The sequence below is a fragment of the Bombus bifarius genome, unplaced genomic scaffold (genome assembly GCF_011952205.1).
Source record: "Bombus bifarius isolate JDL3187 unplaced genomic scaffold, Bbif_JDL3187 scf7180000008013, whole genome shotgun sequence".
NCBI classification, from domain to species: Eukaryota; Metazoa; Arthropoda; class Insecta; order Hymenoptera; family Apidae; genus Bombus; species Bombus bifarius.
Window position 1 is genome coordinate 191,831 of NW_022884389.1, and position 18,263 is coordinate 210,093.

The 18,263-nt window shown below is 34.7% G+C and overlaps 1 protein-coding gene across 1 annotated transcript in view; it reads right to left on the bottom strand.

The window, feature by feature from the left end:
* LOC117206900 (class A basic helix-loop-helix protein 15-like) overlaps positions 1 to 18,263 on the bottom strand; it is a 258,718-nt gene that overhangs the window by 33,757 nt on the left and 206,698 nt on the right. The gene's annotated exons all lie outside the window — the stretch shown is intronic.

The window sequence follows — 18,263 nt, forward strand, 5'->3', positions numbered from 1 at the left end:
TGTCTTATGTATTACATGTATATGTAGAGAAAAGCGCATACTTAAGATTTGTAATGAAGAGATTACAAAAATTTGACGACGCTTCTGAATAGACACGCTCAAAGACAGTCGTTTTTGAAACGAATATTTGAAATTCGGTTTTTAAAATAAAGCTACCTGGATTGATGCGAATTGCTCAAAATTGCACAGCTATTTGGTGGTTTCAGTGCTTAGACTCTTGTAAAAATAAAGTGCTAGTTTTTGCGACCCTTTTTCCGTATCTATTTCAGTTACTAGGTTATGTTATATCTTTAGAATATCTATGGCCTATACAAAGCTACCCATAACAAGGTAATTTTACCTGAAGAAATAAATACAATAACTCAAACTCAAGCGTCAGGCAATATTAGTCTGCGCACGGTGCGATGACTCTGTTGCGGCCAAACAGGCAGCCGCACGTTGAAACATATCAAACATAGACTTGTTCTTTTTCCTAAGGCAACTGAAATGTGCTACTTTCCGTAATGCACGCCGAGTGATTCGACGTCGTTACGATTTCGATACGATTTCGTTGCAATGACCGTGTACGATTCGCCAGATTTATGTTTCTAGCCATGAAATAGACGCGCTAATAGTATCGCTAATTTTCATAAAACGGTGTTCTGCGTTTGCTGTTACGCAAAATTTATTATATTCTTTCGAGCGATGAAAACGTATCGTGGCAAAGAATAAGATCACGAAATAATTTATTAGGAAATTAAAGGGACGACGTTCGAGCACGTGACTAAATTCAAATTCCAATGATCTTGACTTATATCGCTACGATCTTCAGCGCTCTAAATGATAGAACGTGCGATTTTCTTACGGTAGGATTCTACTTATTTGAAATTGTCGGAGGAGAGAGCAGTTTATGTAATAGGAAATCCTTTTCCGTTCCGTTATCGATGATTTGTCGTTTAAATAATAGTTTCGTGTTCAGATAACTGGATCGATAAGCGTTCTATTAATCAGGTATTAGGTAATTAAAGGATGTTAGAAAAAAGTCAAAAGCTGAGTAACTTGGATATGTGATATTAATATTAAAAATGTTATTGAAAATGATAAAAAAAAAAGCAGATAAAGAGGAAGCAAGCAAGCGCTCACGGGGCAAAAAGTTGGCAATATACACGTGAATATAATATTTTGTAGATAGAAGCCTATGTTTACATCATATTACATAAAAAAATCTGCCAAAATATATGTTGTGCGTTGTATTTGTTCCTAAGTGCAAGTGATTTTTGTTAGGTGACTACACTTTGCACTCGATCAACGTTGAACGTTGACGCGAGTCAAATAACCCTTTCCGAGCAATTTTAACATAACCGAATGGAAGTAGGTTAGGGTTGGTTCGTGATTGGCTGCAGCGATTTATGCGTCGGGGAAAGTAAGGATTACGTTTGAGACGTAAGCATTAAGACGGAAGGTTTATGTAGTTCACTGGAACAGCAAAGACTTAGGTTATTGGCCCGGTTTGGTGCGCATAGACGAGACCGGTTTCAAGGATGTATGAAATGATGCTGAATTGTTTGCGGTTGCAGAAGTTAAGTGGGTTTGAATATCGTGTACGAATTTAAATACCGTTCCTCAACCCTTCCGGTACGGTATTCTTAGAACCAAAGACGTTTCTGGAATATTTATATATATAGGTCAAAGCACAAAAATACACGCGAATATCATCTAAATACTTTGTACTGAATAATAATTAATTACGATGTAATATAGTGTACAAGAGAATAAAAACGATTTTATGTTGTAGTAAACGTATACATGTGCTTTTTCAGCAAATGATCGTATTTGAAGTTGTATATTTTATTCCAGATTTAATAAATCCGTCAAACGACGAGTTTCAGAGTTTCTATTTCTTCAATTAACTGAAATATGCTTAAAAAGTGCTTATGGAAAAATTATTGTTGAGTTTCATTGCAGTAGAATCGCGATTATGTAAATAATATGTATTTATATTCGACATAATTATATATTTAATATACTTCATAATTATATGTCAGTCGTATTAAATCAATTAAGCCACTCTGGAGAAGTTAAAGCACCGAGCAATTAAAAAGAAAAAATTTGATAAAATAAAATATTAGAAAAAAGTAGAAAGGGTTCATAGAAATTTAATATGGCACGAAAAGCAAAATTTTGTATTCACCGGAATAAGAAACGCTTTTCCAACAATTTCTAAATTAATAAAATTTATTGTGCGTGAAGAAATTGTTTTATCGTGCGTTCCTCGTTACTCAATACAGTAAACACAAATACGTAGAGATATTAGTCTACGATAGGATCATCAAGTCTAGACAGAGGGTAGTTAAATGCATACGTATTCAACAGATAGCGCGTAATTTTGTCACAAACAAATGAAAAAATGTTATTCTATATCTTTAGCTTCTTTTGTCGTATGATGTCATATTATTTTTCGATTGTATAATCATTTATAAAATATTGTCTATATTTACGTACTTTTCGTAGTAGATTTCATAGAAAATACTAGCTTTGAGTGTCATTTTAAACGAAATTGTTTTTGACAGGCAATGTAATTTTGAATTAAAATATTCTGATAAATTTAGATGTTAGATTTGACAGTAACTAAAAGTTTTCAATAAACCTATATCTTTGTTTCTCGAAACAAACCCATTTTGAATGAAAGATTTGCGATACATTTAGATTTTAGATCTGGGAACAACAAAACACTGTTTCAATGAATTTATGTCTTCGGTTTTTAAGAAACATAATTTTCTGTCCATAGACTTCGTTTGTGCTTCTTAAATTTGAAAAACAACTCAAAACTTTCAATAAACTTACGTCTTTGTTTTGAGAAGCAGCATATAATTTCCAGCTAAGGACCATTGCTAAATTAAAATCTTCAATTTGACAATATCAAATATTGATATTTTGAGCGAACGTTCTCGATAAACTTAGATCTTCTAGCTGGACAACTATACAAATAAATTTACAAATGTAAAGAGTTTATAAACATTATGAAAAACAAATAAAAATATAACGTTTAAAAACAGGTATAAATACCTTTAGCAACTGTGGTAAGTTATTATACAAGTAAACTTCCGTATAATGTTGGTTAATGAGATTCAATATAATTGATATCTTAGCTAATTAAATAGCGTAATTTTATCTGTTACTGTTTTAATTTATGTTACGTACGATTATCAATTGTATAATATTAGACGGAAACATGTTATGGTGCGTTAAACTTAACTGTAGTCTCTATTGAACTAGTACCAGTTTCTGGCTACTCATGATGTAATAGATACGATCAACAAACTATCTGAAACACATCATTATGATGGTTTTTTGTTGTTAGAGTTTTTGCTTGGTTCTGGCTGCATTAACCTATTAATATTTTAAAAGCAACAAAATGAAACCTACTTGTTCTGTCCTCAAAAGCCATATGAGTACGTAACATTAAATAATCGTAAAGAAACATAGTTCCCACAATTACGTTAACCCATTAAGGATGAAGCAATAAAATATTATGTAAAAGTTGAATAAATGTCGTATTATTGGAAAATAGAAATAAAATAATCTACAGATTATTTTATCAAAGTGCGAAAAAATTATTAGAATAATAGATATTTTATAGGAACCCATTATAAGGATTAGAAGCGTAAAGTGGAATTTCTATGATTTAAAGAAGATCGTTTTCACGTTACTATTACGCTGAGTTTCATAAATAATTCATATAATTGCAGCATCTAGATGGAGGAAGGAATAGCGACGATAAAAAGTATTAAGCAAATCTTTGGAATTCCCTTTCGTAACCGTGATATCATAAAGCAGAATGTAATAATATAAAATGACCGAAAAGTTGAAAACAATATTTTGAGCTAGCGTAACGTTAACGCTTACCGAGTGACCCGATTCTACCAACTAAATTTATAGTTACATTATAATGTAATTACGATCATTATCAACGAACAAAAGATACATTAATAGAATTTAAATAAAATTTCCTAATCCAACGTCGAACAAAGTTGTTTTCGTTTCGCAACAGAAAAATATCATTCATCCGTTCTTTCAAAAATAAATTCGTCATCTCGAACAACAATCGTACGACGGGAGCTAATTCGGAATCCATTATCGTCCCAATAATTATGTCTGATATTGTGCGTATATTTTTCGGTGATTTATCGAACATTATCGTTGCTCTCTACCCGATTAGTCTACGACTAAATAAAGATGTTCCTTATCGATGTTTAGTTTCCTTTAATTTCTTTCAGTTTCATCCTTAGTATTTAGTTTTTTTCTTTTAGTTTTTAGATTTAGATGTTTCAGTTTCAAATGTTGTTGTATCGTTACATACAGCTGTATGTTTTTTCCTCGTTCGTCGAGCGACGTTTTTCACGTCGATGAAACTCACTTTGATGTGTATATATGTACGTACGAACGAGATCGTGAGAAGCACTCTGGGAAAGGAGAATGCCTGTGGCAGGCTGATTTCTGAGAGGGTTAAATAAAGTCGCGCGTTAACGTTCGTTTTTCGCCTATAATTAGCAAGATAGACAAATCAGGAGTTCTTTGTTTCGGATCGAAAGTTTGTCAAGATGCTCGTTAACAATAATACAGCTAGATCGCGCTAAAGACTGTTTGTTCTTTTAGAGTTCATTTACAAATCTTCTTTATAATTGCCATGCGGTCGGCGAGATAAGCGGGTTACTCGATGTGTTTCGTTTTCTTCACGAACAATGAGGACTTGTATTTTCTTTGAAATTGCTATTGTCAAGCATCGACCAAGCGATACGTATGAAAACTATTTCTTAAAAGTCCGTCAGTCTCTGCTGTCTCGTTGCTTTGAATAAACCTCCAGATAAGGTTATCGTATTGGAAACACGAATCGCATTGTCTGTTGTGACGTTTGGTCATTCAGCGGCTTGAAATTAACTGTATCAATTATGGAAACGTGTTTAAGTACGTTTATGTAGTGCAGGCTACTATTTCTGTCTAGAGATAACCTTCCGTAATCTATCGCTGAATTATTACTTTTAATCTTTTCGTATATATATTCTAACGCCTCGCGAGTCGCATATTATAATTTGTCGCCATTTAGCGTGACGAAATTATTTGTATACCATGTAGAATTTTTATCTTATGCGTTACGCTCTTTATTTTGCCTTGTTTTTATTACAGTTCCATTACTCTGACCGATTGCTGGTTTATCGAAGCACAGAATCGTTTTGATCGTCTGCAACAAATTCGCTGCAACGAAATGGTCGACGAGTTTCGTAAAATTGTACGGTTTGCTTTTGCATTTTGTATCTCATTACTGAAAATGAATACGCCTTAATGCTCGTCCAAACGAGAACTTGTCTTATTGTGAGTATTCTTGTCGTACGACTAAGTGATTCAGGATTTAATAATAGCGGTAACGGACAAAATTCCTATTATTTCAGGCCACGTCGTATATTTACTCGCGTCAAACAAATTTAAAGTAGAATTCTATCCACTGATCGTAGCGAAGAACCTAGTTGTACGTCATTACCTTAATGCAGTAAATTACTATCATAACAGATTCTACCTCTGTGGGTTTTAAATTATTTTCAATTAATAGTTTTGTTACTGTAAACTCTGTAGTAGAGAAATTGTAGAACCAGTTACGTACTGTGCGTCGTATGATAAACAATTTCGTTAGGAAATGTAATATTGTCAAATGGAAATTATTAACTGGACTTTATTCGTCGGTGCAATTCTTTTGGACTGTTTTATTGCCTCCTTTTTACACATTTTAAAAACGTGGATGTCGTTAAATCCATCTCCAAAGGAAACTGCATTTAACCGAGCTGACTGTATAAACTGCACTTCAAATCGGAAATTCGAATTTCTTCAGACGTTGACAAACACGTTTTATGAATTATTAATATTAATATTAATCATCGAGATGAATGTGATATTTCCTCAAATACATTCATAATACTTTTAAACATCATTATAAGAAAGAGAATTATGAGTAAGACACGAGAATTCTTAAGAATTACAACTACTTTCACATTTTTAATCTAATATGTGCAATAATAAAATATATTAGGTTTCTCGGAAAATTCATAGAGAAACCTAACGAAGATATAAATACAACAGTTAGACGTTTTGTCATTTATAATTTTATGAATCATTTCTTGTTAAATTTCTCCACCTCTTCTTTAATGAATTCCTTCAGATAGTTCTTACAAGCTTTCAGAAAATTACATTTTTTATCTCCGTTTTCCGAATAAACTTTACAAAAATTACAGCAAATAAAAATTTCTCATACATATAAAGTTCGACATTGTATCATTGGGAAAAAGAAATCTGCTCTGTTAACGAAATTTAGATATCTTTTCTTAGCTGTCCTTGGTATCCAATTAGGTACTGTATTTGTTTGAATATTTTATTATTACGTAGAAATTCATACCAAAAAGGTTAGGAATTTTTCGAATAACCCAATACATTGAAAGTATGGAGCATTACGTAGCGACGAACGAACGTAGTCGCAAGATTAAGTTTCCCTATTGCAAAAAAAGGTATTGCTTTAAAAAGTTGGATAGACCGTTGGAAATGCAATTTTACTAGAATTAATTGGAAATTCATGTTCTTTAAAAATTGCTCAATGCACGCTTTCATGCAACGTAGTTGTCGAAACATCTTCATCAAGTCAATTTTTATCTTTCGTGCATTGAAAAATCTAATCGACTTTCACAATTTCACTGTGTATTAACTGTAGAACGTTGATTCCTCGCGAGATTTGCATTTAACGTTGTAATCAAGAAATATGCTTTTTCTAATTAAGGCCAACAATTATTTGCCGGTAAACGCGGTTACTGGCCACCGTTCTAAATGCGCCATATACATACGTACAATACATACATACGCGTCTGAATCCGATTTCGCATGCAATGTCAATTAACGCGCAGTTGTTGTACGTCGATTCTGATTATCCAATTCAATTTACCCGTTCGTTAAGGATATTAAGCGCAAACGATAGTGTCTTCTGCTGAATTCTATGTCTGTAGTTTCTACATCACGCAGTTGTTAGTTTAATGTACATATCTTGGAGTTCCTTCGTAGAACAAGGATACACGGTAAGAGGTAAATATTAAGAGTTGATGTTAAAATTGAACTTTACAGAATTTCTATCGACTATTGCCCTGTCATAATTTACTATAAGTTTAATTTATGGATACATTTACGTATAAATTGTAGAATCATTACAAACGTCTGTCTCTAATCTTCGAATTAGATACCGTTGGTTATTTCGCTTCTTTAAATATTTTTCTTAGTATGTTTTTTATTCTGATATGTAGATACTACTATACGCTGAATAAATTTTTATTATGTAATAATAATGTCCCCCTGCTATGTAAGATGAGATCCTGTAATTATTTTGAACGATGTTTCTGCAACTTCTTACATTTTGTACATCATGTTCTATCTTATACAACGTTATGTTTTATATGTATATATATACAGGGTGGTTGGTAACTGGTGGTACAAGCGGAAAGGGGGTGATTCTACGCGAAAAAGGAAGTCGAAAATATAGAATAAAAATTTAAAAAAAAATTTTTTTTTAATTTTTCCATCGAGAGAACGATCTACAATGAGATCCGTTATAACGTACCTCGTGCGTACCCATCGAAAATTCAAAGTCGATTTTCTCGAAAACAAAGCCTCAAGCGAACAATTTTTATTCTATATTTTCGACTTCTTTTTTCGCGTAGAATCACCCCCTCTCCACTTGTACCACCAGTTACCAACCACCCTGTATATTATATTTCTTAACATAATACGTAACACAATTAAGACGATAATAATGCAGCTCGTGATTAACTTGGTATAGAACACATCAACTTTACGCTTGAATTGAATGAAATTTTGAAGCATTTTATTTAACCCCTTAACCTACGACTTACGTTCGAGAATGCCCGTAATATTTACGTTTGGCCCGATCATCGTACTACAGGCTGTGCCTGTAGTTGTAGGTTAAGGGATTAAAATACAAATTTCCTGGATGACTGTCTACAATAAATAATAAATAATATTATACGTATTATTAATTTTTTTATACAAATTCGTAAACTATTGTACGAAATAGTTTCGTATCTCAGTGTTATATACTTGGTGTATTATACTTTGAAATATAGTACTTTAACAAGGATTGAGCAATTCATTTCCGCTTAAAAGATTGTTAAGGGCAAGAAAATGGCAGTGGTTAAATCGTTTGATGGTTAACACTTTTGGCCTTGCCTACATTATAAAAAACACAATAAATGATATTGGTAATAACAGACTAGTATTCAAAGTTGTTCGCGTACCTGTCGATGCCAGTCGACTTTAATGTTAGCGTAGGTGGTTGCAGGTGAACGTATGAAATTGGTAATTGTTAAGTGACGTGAATTCTTAACGCGGTCGCGAGCATAGTTAACTCGTGAGCAATGTTTCTGAAAACAATATTCACCTTTCACGGGTCATCTCCCGTTGTAAGAAATAGATACTACTAGTCGCGATACGCTAGCTTTAAAATAATTTATTATTCTAGATAAGAAGCGAATTTAAAAAGTTACATTTACATATCTGAAGTCGACTATTCATAAAAGGATATCATGAATGATTATATAATTACAATAAATTTAACGAATCGTTAAGCATTCATGAATCTGTTGCAACTGAATATTTTGTCTAAATCGGAGAAATTTTTATTACCATTTTCAACGATGTTAAGCAAATAAGAATCTTGTCTTTCATAACTGTGCTAGCATAATGTAGCGTTTCATACATTCAAACATATTAAGTCGAACAAGTGCGTTGATTTTCCTTATCATTGATATATATTTAAATTTATTATACTGAAAATAGGTACACGTTGTTATATATTATAAATGTAACATATCCAAAGTACAGAGAAAGAGAGATTCAATTGTTTGCAGTTTCGTTAACTGCGAACTATACGCGTTCAAAGACGATGATTTAGATTTGGAAATTAGAAATCGTAAAATTCATCTTATTTTCATTATGTCGTCAAATGTAAGTAATTAAGCAATAAACTATTAATTACCAAATAAAAGTAATATTATTTTCACTAATTTTTAAATATCACACTTAAACACATTATGACTTGCAATTTGTCAAACTGCACACAGTTAAATTGATTATCGTTTGCAACTCACCTGTTAAATAAATTATTCTTAGCAGTTCGTCAAACATAGGTGGCATAAATATTCCAGTAACTTTTCACTCCGTTATATACACCTACATATCTGCACACATAAACAAATTAAATTAACGAATCTATAGAAGAGAAATCGTTCGTCCCGTTAAATCAAAATCATTCGGTACAACGCGTACGAGTTGAAAAGGATAATCAATGACGGAGTTTTGTTGGCAGTGACCACAAACGTGATCGCTGATAAAATAGACGATTCGATAACAATTACGGGGGCAAACAGAATCGTCGATTTATAAATACTCTGCGAAGCTATAACCGCATATAATAACAGGGTCTCGAATTATTCAAGTATCGAGCGCATAATTATCCAATCGTTCAACTCTAGCCCCATTCAAAATCACCAGAGCAGCACGACAAGCAATAACTTTTCACTTTGGATTCTGCGGCTACGACGCGACGCCCCATATTTTACGATTACAACGTCCACGTAGGAGAGCGTGATTGTCTGGCGCGACGCTATTTTATAGTCTGATAGAATAACGATCAGAACAAGAGCGCTTCGAGCGATGGAAATCTAGCAATGAATCATCGAGATCGCTTGATTTCGGTAAAAGTACAACGCGTGTTGATTCTCCTGCGGTATTTTTGCTTTTTATTATTAAAATTATTTCCTTGGATTTCCTTGGATTTTTTACCAATTAACGCAAATGCCCGTGACGTATACGAACACGAATTGTTTTTAGTTTAGCCAATTATTTTAGATATTGATCTTTATGGAGCCAGAAGCTACGATTGATATATATACATTTTATGAAAAATAAATCGTATGTCTGCGTCGTAAATTGTTTTCTATTATAAAAAAAAAAAAAAAATTGTGCGTTGAGGGATTCGAAAAAGCGTGAATGGGAAACTTGTTTTGCTATCGGCATATCCTTTTATTTCTAAAAAAATCATCTTAAGTTTACGAAACAGTGTCGGCAAAATTTGCTTGATTCTCGATAATTTGATTTTGATAAAATATATTTCTGTTCTATTCCCTTCTTAATCTCTTCTAGAAATTTTCAAAAAGTTGTCTCTTATCGAGTCAATTTTTATTTTCCGTATACTCGCAATTAACCGTACAGAAAGTTCAATAAATATACGAACAAGTAGCAGACCTGCATTTCTTTCGATAATTTAATCTTCACAGATATCATAGAAAGAATTGATCTCAACTTCAACGTATTCAATTTTCACTTCTTCCAATAAATACTACACGATCGCTCGGTATGTTAGACTTTTATCTCCAACAATATCCACTTCCCTGTTTCTCCAAGCCTTGTCAAATTCACAAAAATAATTATCCGTCAAAAGGATCATCCCATGATCGCGTTACGAACGCGTCGTTAACAGTTCTCTGTGGAATCATTAAAAACGTCTTCTTCGATCGTCATGCGTCTGTATCAATGCTTATCGAAACGCATCTCTTCCGCCCTTCTAATTTTAAAATCCCCTTTATAGAACGGAGGAAAGTGCACGGTTGGCCGGGTATACCGGCTCACGGGTGCAATTATTCAATCGCGGGAACGATAGCGACGCTCGAATACAACGAGACAGCGGGGATAAGTAATAAGTTTTCGTTGGGTTGGTTGCACCGGACAAAAAGCGACGTGGCGTGCGTTATATGGGAACGATAAGAGGGAAACTTTTGCGAATGGTCGAGCGCGTGCAGAACTCGAAGGAGCATGTTCGTCGAAGGACGCGTGAAAGTCCTGGCCTGTGGTCCCCGGGCTTGTGTCGTTGTTATCGACTCTGCTATGCCACATTTCACTCGGGGCCTCCGCCTCAGCCCGGTATCGGCATTCAATGCTTTTTACCGAACGACGTGAACCAGATCTTTTTGCGGCGGCGCGGCGCGCACCGTAAAGTTACTTTTAAACGACGGCCAACGCCTCGCGACTTTCTGCTGCCTGTCCATTTGCGGCGCTTTGCTATGTCAATGCAAATGTTCTTCCTGACAATGTAACGACGCCGCTCTACGAGGAAATGCCTCTCCCAGGCTGGGAAAAGTAGTTGCTGGGCTCCGGGGATTCGGCCTGGGAAAATACGTCTGACCTCGTCTCGGGATAAAATTCCTCGACGATCACCGGAATTTCTTTCTCGACCGTCATAGAATCTCCTACTTCAAAATGGATCAAAGTGGATGATTAGCTTCAATTTTTCTTTTTGCGAGAAATTACGTCTTTTTTTTACTATTGCCGCTTTGTAGGTGAAACGCGTGAAAGTATACGCTTACGGAAGTTACATATAAACGTGTATGTTACGTTGAAGATTTTGCAAAAGACGATACGGTTATGTATCGTGATTATATTGGCGATGTTTGACGAACAAATATAAAGACGTATGTATTAGATTGTCCGAAAAGTTTCTTTTGTTTCATAAGGTGATAATAGATGAACAATAATTTCTGTTTCATATTATTTTATTGAATTACGTATGATGCATTTCGTTCTATTTCTATTATTACGTCCGTGCATAATTCGATAAACTAATATAAAACAAAAAACATTGTGCATCTATTATTTCCTTATAAAACAAAGGAAACTTTTCGAACAACCTAATATATATAGAAATGACAAGATTTTTATTACACACATATGCAAAGCGTTTCACAACATGCGGGGCAAAGATGTTCGTATAAATACGTGTCCTATTTGATCTTGATTCGATGTTATAGCCACTTTTGTGTTTCGTTAATCCGCAACTATTTGTTTACCTTCGTAGAAGGCGCTCGAAACTTCGAGCCGGCTATTCTCGGTCTGTATCATTCGACGTACATCTGGAATTTCTGGAAGATTGCGAAGTTCCTTGACACGACGACAGCAAGCTTGTATACAAACCGAGGATTGTCATTTCGAACATCTTTTACGAATATCAAAGTACGAAGTTGAATCAAAAATATCAATTTTCAATTGTCTTTTTTCAGATTACATATACGCATAAACGTCGATCGACAGGAGTAATCATTTCAATATATTCTTGATCGCTTATCTCGTAACAAATTACTCAACCACTGTTTCGTGTAATCATTAACAACACGGTGTAATATCGTTCCCTATACATTACGTGAGAACCTAAATAGTAATTTGAAAATAATGATATATACATATAATTATAGCCATCTTGTTGTTATAACAGTCTGAATCTTTGCATATGTATAATCTGTCTGCATATTTTATTTCATAACGTGCAATAACGAAACGACTGCCTCACTTTTTTCCCGATATACTTCGATTCTTTTCTCATTGGTAATTGGACGTATTTTACATCTGTCATTTGCAACGGTCTCGAAACGAATCCAGGACAACGTGGAAGCTTTGCATCATTAAGCGTTTACCTGGCAACTTTCGTTCAGACATTTTTATTCATGGTGCGGACAGTGTGGTATCGTGTTGGACGTTTACGTCGATCGGTATCGGTGGCCAGCGGAAACAAAACGGTTTCGCGGCAGAAGCGGGTGCCTAGTGAAATGGAAAATCATTCTCGTTTTCTTTCGTCTAGTTTCCTTTTCCTTTTCCTTTTTTCGATGAAATACGAGCAACTCGTGAAACCTTAACGATCGTTGTGCAACCGCACAATTATCGCGTGCTGAGCCTGTCGGCAATTCCTAACTTATACATTTCGTACCTCGTTGCCGTGGCTAAAGTAGGCAAAAAATACGGCTAATCGTAATAATTATTTGAACCTGTTGTCAGCCTCTCCACTTTTCACGTATTGTACAGTCGTTCAATGTATCGGACATGTACGCTCGTTCGATGTACACGACAAATACGCGTCTACTGACTCGAGAAGCGATCGTGTGCAAAATAATTGTGTACAATTATTTCAATTTATCGATGAAAAAGACGTACAAGTGAATTTTTCGACAAAAATAAGATAAACATGGAAAATGATACGTGAAATCCGCGTTTATATAAAGGAGTTATGAATTTCTTGGTTTATATGAATTATTTCATTTATATTCGTTTAATTCTAGTTACAGTCTTTCTTCAGATTTAAGTATTTTTCGCTTGTGACATATTTTCTCTGATTCTTTCATTTGACGTGGATTACATGTTTGGATAATATGGGAATGTAACGCGCTAAATACCAAAATATAAGATACGCAGGTGTTTCGAAAATAATTCCTGCAATTTTCAATCAGGTTAATTGGAAAGATTTCAGAGATTTTAGTGTAACGTAATTATCTTGAAGAGAAGGTATCGTCTAAAATCACATACATAGTATCGTATCAAGCTTTCAAAGCAATTTTCGTGATTTATTATAGTAATTCGTAATTGGAAGATTTGTAGTTAGGTTTCGGTATAAAGATATCTTCAAAATTGATCCAAATTTTACACGAGATCTTTTAAACGCTAATTTGCAAATTAAACTAGCGTGGTAAAGGACCGAGAATCTTTTGCCCATTTCGTATCTGAATATTCTTATTATAACAAGTACTTGCGTTATTCGTTTATATGCCACGTATAACATGATTTAAACAAAGTGAAACGATCGACCAAATAGTCATACGAGTTTCAGAATTCTAATTACGTTGCTGAGAGAGGGGATTTACACCCTTTGAAATGGAGCCGAACTTTTTCTTGCGCAACCACGCGAACTTGAAAAAAGTGGCTTGTAACTCGAAGCAAATTCAGTATCACGTCGATGTATCACGGTTTTTCTGGTTCCCACTTTTTCATCGGTTTTTCTACGCGTGCATTATAACGTCGCTGGCAGCGGTATCTCGTTCAATTATCAGCGCATTGAACGATACTTTTTAAATTGCCCGAGATATCCTGATTTTTCTTTGCGGTTCGCGCCGTGCCATTTAGATTCGTCTACTAGCGACCTAATATAAAAACGGGATAAAAAAGGGTAGAAGTGAAAGTTCAAGATTAAAAGATTACAGGAATTCTTAGGCGGTGTAGCGAGAGGAACGAAGGAGCCGGCATTAAAAGGAGTCACAAAATGAGAGTAGGTACAATCGTTTTTTGATCGTTACGTGAGCATCGTTCGCTCAGAATTCATTTCGAGGAAAGTTTTAACGAACCAAACCATAAACGGAGAGTCGATGCTGCCCTGGCGTTGTTAAATTTACGATATAATTACGACCACTTGAAAACAGATAGCAAGACGAGACTGTCGGTAGTTCTTTTTTCCCTCCACTTTTCTTTTTTCCTCCTCTTCTTTTCCGATCATCCACCCTTCTGCTTACGTACGCAAACTGATTGCTCGTTATTGTATTTGAACGAATAATAACGATCTAAAATGACCCGCATCGGCTCCGTTCTCTCGCTCGTTTCCCAGCCACCAGTCGATAATTTTGCCGTTTGTCGTCGCTACATACGGCGTGATCAACCTATAACTGGATGAGTTTGAACCATAAAGAGGAAGAACGCGATGAATCATATTTTCCATTCTTCTTTTTTATACGCGAGCAGTTTTAAAATTCTATACGTCGTCAATCAATCTGATGTTACCAAAATTGTCTTCTTACATTTAGTTTCTTAGCAATTTTTAAAATATCGCTTCTTATAACATTAGGACATTATTATGTACGCGTATAATTTCCACCTTATACTTGTCGCATAGTTTAGAAAAGGTAAGGGTCCAAAATTTACGACTTAGAAGAATTCCGGATAAATACGGACGAAAACAGAGACAAACCTGTCTGCCCTACAAAAAGAATTTTAAAATAAAGGAAAAAAGGTGTACGTAAATTATAGGAATAAATATACCCGTGTCATATTGTATGCATCACGCTTCTCAGAAAAATATTTAAATAACGAATGAAAATCTCCACTTGTTCCCTACAAAATGAACGACACCGGAGGAAATATTATGCCACTGTTTAGCGACAGGACAGGTTTACATAATGAAATAATTGTCGTGTATTTCCATAACTGTACTTATTAATATCAGCAGAAGGATCGTGTACGCGGTGTCCTTTCATAAAAGGTGCACAATCGTCGTGAGTAGTTCGCGACAGCAAGCATAATTCACACCGTGGAAACACGATTCGAAAGTGCGTGCGATAACATAAAGTATATTCGATTTTCTTTTTCTCTCCTTCTTTTCTTCTTCCTCGGGTCTATGCGCGCGGCATGAAAAAAAAAAAAAAAAAGGAATTCGCACTTCGACTCACGGCGTACTTCACCGCTACCAGCGTTACGTGAAATATTCGCATAAAATTATCATATTCGATTTAAACGGACTTAACGAAGCCAAGAAAGTTACATTCCCTCGTGCCCGGTTGAATAAATTAAAGAGGCGTGGTTATCGAGAGCCGTTCGTCTCGAATCGGTGACTCACGATAATGTCGAATAATTTCTCTGATTTTTTCTCTTTTAGCATATTCCAGTAGGCTATGGTTGAACGTTCCACTGTCTAATTGATACTCGATAGATTTCATTCTTTTTCTTTTTTTTTCCTGTTATTGCTGACATATTATCAGCGATAGAAATGTTTCTCGTCGTCCAAACCGAAGGAGAATATGTTAATTTGAAACATTTAGATATTGATTACATAAATCGTTCTATATAATTGATTCTATGTATTTCGTACGAGCACTATGTTAGTATGTTAATTGATACTTGTACCACGACACATCTGATGAATTGGAAATTATAGCGATACAAGTCAAGAATTTGTGAATTTCGATACACTTGCATAAGTACGTTTCGATTCTTACAAATATCATCCCTTTGGTTTCATGATCGATCGAGTTGTAACTTCGCTCTTCGCCATCGTACGATCTTACGAGTTGGAGAAGATATAACGAATTTTTTACAACGATAGACGAAGGACAGGTTTTTACGTCAAATAGCGATGAATCGACTTAGACCACTATGATCCTTCCTTATCTATTTGCAAATACATACGTTAATTGTTACGATGATGTAATACGTACGTTTAATTTACGGTAGTTAAACGCTAATGTAATAATGCAATGTTTCTAACTGCTCATACTCTGAATAAATAAATATAGAATGAATAAACGTAATTACTTTTGAGAATAGATAACGTTTCTCGCGTACACGTAACAGCTATCGTATTATAAGACATTATTATACATAGGTGAAATTTTATTCTAACAATAAAATTATATTTCAGTTTATTAAAAAGTATCTCCAAAACCTAAAATATTAAAAAACCTTTATAACAAAATTAACATGTCCAATATTATTTGTTTCAAAAATTAAATACTATTTCTAGAAATATGAAAATCTTTCAATTTGGTTAACGTTACAAAGCAACTTTTTTCCATTTTAGTATACGAAGCTTCTTTTCTATATATTTTCTATACAAAAAACATTCTCATATCCTTAAAACGTTTCGGGGTGTTTTTTGTTGCATGTTCGATAGAAGAAGAGAGCCGATTGTCCTGAGCTTTCAGAAAGCGCGTTCGTCACGTTTAAGAAAACGTTGCCGCAGTTCATTCCGCTTCCGATCATTTTCTCTTTTCTTTACTTGGCGGTCTCTCCTCTTTCCAAACGTAAACACGCAAGCTTCTCTTTCTTTCTTCCTTTCTTGCAACGCGTGCTGCCCGAGTATCTTCGACTTTTTATCTAAAATAATTAGTGCGTGAACACGACTACATTCCAGGAGCAGCTCGCGAACGAAGAAAGTTGCTTGTCAGCGATGAACGTGTGCGTTACACGAGAACGGACAAAAAGCCGAAGTGAAATTTTCATTTTGGCACGATCCCGGTTACGCGATCGTTAAGCTACGAATCGTGGTATTAACAGCTTCTTGAAAAGGGAAACGTGCTCGCGTATTTTTCACGAACATCGTATTTCCTCAATTTTCTTCCATCTGAATATTTTGCATCGTTGCTGTAACATTATTACGTTAAGTTATATATAGATACTTTCGATTGTGTTATTATCTTTTATGAGATAGCAAACGTTTGAAGTGCTTGAAATTGAGTAAGATATACACCTGTCGGTGTTTGAAAAATATAGGAAACTTCTCGTAATTTGCGTCACATAATTTTAACTCCGCTTCGATCTTCGAATTTTTATAACCCAAATTCTCGCTTTGATAGATAAGACAATTTTTTATGTTTCCGAAAAGATTTTTAGCATAAGATAGAAACGAAATATCACGCGTAGTAATAACGGTTATTTCATATTCTTTTTGCACGCTTAAAGATTCTTTGATGATAGAAAAACACGATTATCTTATCGAAAATGATCAGCGGGACGTAGCAGGATCAAGAGATTATTTATTTAGTAAGTGGTAATTATAGGTATGGGGAATATCTCATTTATAATGATCGTCATAAATCTACAGTGTTTGTAAGCAATGAATAATATTTCTATCATTGATATGTTAGTTTAGGATAATTCAATATTTTCTAAATATTCAATAAAACCACGGAAAAGCATATTATTCAATCGCAGAATCAAATGAAGAGATAATTTTAACGTGGAGTTGATTAACAACGTACCGAATTACAAAGTTCCTCTTCTAAAAAAGGATGGCTTATCACGGCTTTTTATGTCTCGTCCATATGTGCAATTATTTTTTAATAACTACTCGTTTAGTAGTTTTTTTAAGTCAGCAACCTGACTGCAATTTAATATTCGTCACAAAATACCTTTTATTTTGCAATGGTTTACTTTCGGACAGGAACGATTCCAAGAATGAAACCTGACTACAGTTTAATATTCGTCGCAAAATACCTTTTATCTCGCGATGGTTTACTTTCGGACAGGAACGATTCCGAGAATGAAGCAAGAACGTTTATGCGCTCGAAATTATGTCATGGAACATAGAAATACGCGTAAGGTTTTTGTTTCTTCTTCCGTGAAAATGCGTTTTAATTTACGAGCAGCAGGCAACGCGGCAACTTTTAAGTCGCGGCGATAAATTACTTCACCCTGTTTACATTCGTTATTTTTGCGACTGACGTTCCGTGGCTCATGACAAAATCTAGATTTTTGCAGCGCGCCGCAAAAAGAAAGGGAAAGTCGTAGCCTCGTTCTAATTTATATGCAGCAAGAAAGTCATTGTCACACCTGATTCGTGGCTATCGGTCATCATTGAATAAAGAGAAACTTCCGGTCTT